Genomic DNA, 5,994 nt, shown 5'->3' with positions numbered 1-5,994 from the left:
GCTCGGGGGCGGGCGGGGGCAAACAGCCCTCGGCCAGCGCCAGCCCCGGCCTTATTAGAGCCGCGGCCGTCACCCCGCCCCGCCGCGCTGCCGCCCGGCGCCCGGGCTCGTCACAGGGCGCAGCCCCTCGTGCCGGAGCGGGCGAGGCGCCCCGACCCGCCCGGAGGGGAGCTGAGCCCCTCCATCCCTCCCTTCCTCCCGTCCCGTCTAGAGGGGAACTGTCCCACTCTATTCCCCTCTCCTGCCCCTCCCGGAGGGGAGCTATCCCCCTCCATCCCTCACTCCTGCCCCTCCCGGAGGGGAGCTGTCCCGCTCCATCCCTCTCTCGCTCGCCCCCTCCCTCCAGTCCCCGTCACTGTCGGGGTCCGGTCCGGTCCGGGGGTGATGGCGGAAGAGCGGACAGCGGGCGGGAGGCCGGGGGCGGCGCGGTGGGCGCCGAGCGGGGGCGAGGCGAAGGCGCGGCCCGGAGGTGAGCGGGGGTGACTCCCGCAGGAGGCGATCGCTGCCGGCGAGGTGGGAACGAGCGGCGGAGCTCCTTTCCGCTGCCCCGGTGTGTCACCGTGCCCCGCGGCTTGCCCGGCCATCTGTGCTGCCAGCGCTGAGTGCCCGCCTGGTGCCAGGCAGTGCCGCTCCACTGCGGGCAGGTGGGCAGGAAAGGCAAAGACTTTTAAAGTCTTTTAAAGATAGAGGTAGGATAGAAATGAGCGAATGTAGATGCTCGCGGTAGGACTAGGAAAACACAAGACCTACGAGTCTGACAAGTCCAGGTCATGTTTGGCATAACCAGAGCATGCTGAAACTTTTTAAGTGCCCCAAGTTTTAATGAAGGTGGTCCTGACGTACGTGGTAATTTGGAGTGTGCTCAGGAACCCTTCGGTCTGAGCCTCAGGAAGTAGTTTTGAAGTTTGCCTAAAACTACAGTTCTTTTCTTTGCCTGTTTCCTCAGTGATCTTCATTTGGTAAGGATCAACAGGATGCTGAATTAGAGGCAGGAGGGCTAGCAGAATATTAAACTCTTTATTTTTTCTGGCCATTACAGCATATCACCTCAAGGCCATAAATTACAGTGTCACCCATGTCATTTTGCAGCTTCCCTGAGAAAGCAGTTGGATGCAGCTCTGCAAAGGATTGGATGCCACACAAAACTGCTGTTCTGGAGCAGAGGTGGTAATTGATTTTTATTCAAGGTCTAAGTGGTGAGTGCACTGATTTAGGATGTGAGAGACTTGGGTTCAGTTTTGTCTTCTGCTTAAGAGGATTCCCTTTTTGCAGAGGGAGATCAAACCACTGGCTGTAGTCTGTCCTGTAGTTCAGGGGAGGCACTTGTTCTGTTATGCTGCCATTCTTTGGGGCAGCTACTTAGGGGAACAGAACTCTTTCAGTCACAGACAATTTCTCCCTTATCCTCACAGAGTGCTGTAGTTACTTAAGGTCATGTTTGTTGCAGTGAGTAAAACAGGTCAAGGATTTTTTGGCCTCCAAGATGTGTGACATACTACGGCGGTCAGCCACATGCCAGAGCACTCTTCCCCCACAGAAGATCTGTCTGCTTGCAAGCTGCCTCCTGCTCACAGTCCCTGGTACATGCCAGAGACTCCCAGCTGTGTATGAAAGAGGGCAGGACCAGAACTGTGCCAGCCACAAAGCAATACAGATGATCACAGGCTAGCAGCAGTAGTACCTTTGTCCAAGCAATAGTTCTGGCTGTGAACCATGAGCGGAGGAAGGTGCCTGTAGAACAGATTTTGGAAATCTGCATCTGTATCTCAATCACCAAGAAGTGGAATCCAAAACAAATGGTTGTGTAGCAAAACAGTTGAATGTGGGAATTTGTCAACCATGATATGCAAATTTCATGGGGAATTGCTTCCAACTGCCTCTAGCCTTATCCTGTGAATTGAGGACACATTAGCAATAGGAGCACATTAGGGGCATTTATGGAGTGCATCTTCTCCCATAGTGCCTTCTGAAGGAGAACCAGTGATAGACTTTCAGACTTTCACAAATCATATCAAAGCTCAGTAGTTAGTTGGGAATGACTGTGGGATGACTTAAAAAGAATGTTTTGTATTCAAAGTAAAACCCTAAAAGAGGCAAAGCAGAAGAACTAGAGAAGGGCGTGACTTCAAACAGCACTGGTAACTTCGGGCGGTCCCCTGTTCATCATCCCAGTTGGCTGGATTCAAGCTGAAGGGGTCTAGTTGTACTTGTTTGAAGGGGAAGACTAAAGAACAAAAGTGCTTCTAGTGGTGAAGCAGTGAGCTACTCACACATTTCCGTGTCCATGGAGAAAAGGAAGCATTTTAAGGTGAGATTCATCTCATCCAAAGAGGTAATGAAACAGATCAATGAATCATAATGTAGAAAAGCTTGTTTTTCTGCACTGGCTTTAAAAGATATCTGGAGAACTGTGTTAGGAGAACTGAATCCCACTCTTGCTCTGTAAATTAAGGTTCAGAAGAAACTCTCCTCTAAGTTAAATACCATGGAATTTATATTCATTGCTGGAAACAAACACTGCATGATTATTCATCATATTCAACCACTCCACTAATCTTCTCCCGAGAATTCCTTCTTCTTGCCTAGGTACCACGGGAAGGATTGTGATGAGAAAGGTGAAAGCAGTGCTGCAAAAACATTCTTTGGATTCATCAGGGGTTTAGAGAAAGTGGCAACATCTAGTGTTGAAAAAAAGTGGTTTGCATAGGATCACCAAAAAACTTTATTTTAAACCAAGCTTTATTTTTTCCGTAGAAGCATATCTGGATGTTTGTTTCACCAGCCCAAAGGAGGTAGTAATAAATCTGCCCTGAAGTTATCTCAAGTCAAGCTACAAAACACAGACCATTTAATTCTGACTTTTTCTCCTCCAGTAAATTAAAGATATTTGAAACGCTTTTTATGTCTCAACAGTGAATAATTCAGTGGGAGTGTTTTTTAACAAACTTACTTCAACAATAAATTGTTTGCAGGCCTGCTGAATTTGAAGAGAGAAGAAGAGAATGTACAGGCTAAGTCCTGTTTCCACATCTGATAGGACTTCAGAACTTTTGGCTTGTTTTATCTTTAAAAAGAAAAATCCAACTCTTCCAAAGAAATGAATTGTACAAAATGTATGGGAGGTACAAAATTACGTATGTCATAGGTATGTATTTACACATGTGAGTCATCTGGGGAAAAACTGTGGATCATTTATATATCTAGAGGCTTATGGAGCTTTTTCAGAAGAAAATTATAAATTAAAATCAAGGTAATTTTGTACTATTGTGGGTCTCTTTCCCCAAGTTCAGGAGGCAGCCAAGAATACTTGTGGCCCACTGTAGCATCCCAAAATGGCTGGGGTGTAGCATTCCCCAAGCTCAGCCCAGTCACCTTCTGACATGCCTGTGCCCCTTTGGACCCGCAGGTGTGTCTGTGCTCCTGCAGCTCTGGGTGAGAGCAGGGTGGTTCTGTTTGAGTGCCTTCCTACAGCCCAGAGAAACTCATCCAGGAGAGCTCCTGTCAAGCAGGATGAGAGCACAATGAAGTAAGAAGTGTCTGTCCCTTTTACCAAAAGGACCTGGAGTGTAGGGAGTACCACCAGGGGTGTCACTCCACGAGTGGGTGGCTGCTTGGTGCTTGGTTGCTGGCTGGGGTTCAACCACAGTGCAGTTGCACAGGTGTGATCTTTAGGGAGGGCTAAGGATTAAGCTTTGAATGAGAATTCTCAATAAGGTAAACAGTCGTGTAAGGTCATTCCTCAGATCTCCCTGAGCACTGGCGCAATTTTGAACAAATCTTTTTCCAGTGCTGACATGAATGTAGCTAGACTGAATTTAGGAAACACCGTGAAGAATCAACTGCCATTTACTGTTTGGTTTGCATCATATATGCTGTGCTGAATAAGGAACTCTCCATTTCCTCTTGGTCCATTTCCTATTGTGCTGTTCTCATAAAAATTTTAATTCCACAAGAGAACAGAGTTAATTATCCAATGTAGACATTTCCCTCTCAGCCACAAGTAGTCTTTTACTACTTAGCAGGAATTTTCATCCACTGACATTACAAGCTTCATGACTTCACTTTTGTGATGCATGTTAGGTCCAGCAGATGAAAAGAGAAAATTATTTTCATTTTCCTTCAGCCAAAGATGTTTGTGCATAGGAAGAGCAGAACCAAACAACATGTGGTTAGTATAACTCTCTTTGTAAGGGCCTGTCCTTTGAGTTGTGCAAGCAACTGTAAAGAAGCAAGTAAAACAGAAGTGGGCATTAACTTAGTTTCTGAAATTTAATAAGCAAGTGTTACATGTACTCCTAACACTGAAGAAAGTATGAGAATAGGTTTTGAGGAAGACAGAGCATATTAGTTCAGTGTGTGAAGAAGCAGGAATAAATCTTTTACAGAATTAATTTTAACCAGGTACACACGGAGTTTTGCAGCAAGTTATTTTTAATAGCGTGTTCACATCATTACTAGAATGAATATAAAAATATGAAACCCATGACAAAAGCCCACAAAGGATAGGTGGAGGCTTAACATTTTAAAGCTTTTAAAAGCTTTCCTTTTACTTCAGATTTTCTTGAACAGTATCGCTGTAGAAAAGCCGTGAGATCAGAATCTGACGCCCAGTTCTCTCCTTTAATTAATCTTCTTTTATCTGGTGATGCTCTTGCTGTAATTTATGGTTTTCACATTCTGATCTCTGCACAGTTCTTTCAGTAGAGAAGGACTGTACCTTTACACCCACACTGCCCCACCTATTCCAGTTTGTTAGCACTAAAACATCCTACCCACTCAATATTACAAGAAGATGAGGAAACTTACTCAGGTTAACTGCCTGAGCTCACTGAAGCTGAGCCAGAGAATCACAGAATGAAAAGCAGGGGGAGCTTGAGGAGCACAAGAGAATCTTCCCTATGTGGTGTGTGGTGTAAAGCACTGAGCCCACACAGCACAGAGCTGCAGTTTCTGTGCTCGCCAGAAGCTGGGACATTGTCATTGCAGACAGTTTCTCTGGGAAAATTAGTTATAAACTGTAATATGTTTCTCCTGATCATTGTAAACCACATATTTTCAAAGACTTCTTTCTTGGCATGTCCCAGATGGGGAGACCACCTCCTGACAGATTTCATGTGAATGCTCCAAAGCTTGGGGGTGCTAGAGCAGTTCAAAGAAAATGCCACTATTTTTTTCAGCTTGGTTAGTTATTTTCTTTTCAGAAACTGTTGAATTGTTGGCTGACCTTTTCCAAAGCTTTGAGCAGGCACCAAGCTTGGAAAATGGCAGACTGTATGGTTAGAGCTGGAAAATTTTAAAACAACACAAGACAGAGCCTAACTATGGGAAATGTCGGGCATCCTAGTTGATTTTTGGTGCTTTTCCCCTTACCTGCCATGCATGGAAGTAAGGAATGAGGTAGAGCAGCCCCCATGTTGCCATGTTTCCCTGCCTGAACCCCAGCAGCAGGGTTTGCCACTGCCCCACTGCAGTTCCTGCCCAGCCTGTGACTGGTGGCACGGGTGGTCTGAGCCAGCAGTGCATACACCCTGTGGAAGCTCTGGCTATGCTGGATTTCAGGCCAGATGCCTTCCCTGGAGAATTTCAGCTCTTTCTGGTTAAAATCAAGGACCTGCCTGGAGTTGTGCCACAACTTCCAGTTGATGCCACTGGGTTTCTCCTCCATGGAAATGGAGAGTCCAGGAAGAGGGCAGGACATGGATAGATTAGATCTGGTGTCCTTACATAGAGTTGACTGGGTAGTAACCTCTGAGTATCCAAGTTCTGCAGACACACTTTTATACCTCATTTGCCTGTGTAGGATCTGTTTCCAACCATGTAAATTAGAGAGGCTATTGGGTCTGAGCTCTTGTAGTGGTTAGCAAGTTCGGAAACAGGAAATTTGATGAATATTTTAGGTCTGTGGTTTGCTAAACTTCTAGCAATTGTTTTCTGTAGTGGGGAGGTGTGGAAAGTTTTCTCAACAAGAAGCACGCACCTTCCTGGCTGGCTGTG

The sequence above is a fragment of the Sylvia atricapilla genome, chromosome 3 (assembly GCF_009819655.1).
Source record: "Sylvia atricapilla isolate bSylAtr1 chromosome 3, bSylAtr1.pri, whole genome shotgun sequence".
Lineage (NCBI taxonomy): Eukaryota > Metazoa > Chordata > Aves > Passeriformes > Sylviidae > Sylvia > Sylvia atricapilla.
This window is presented reverse-complemented; position numbering follows the sequence as displayed.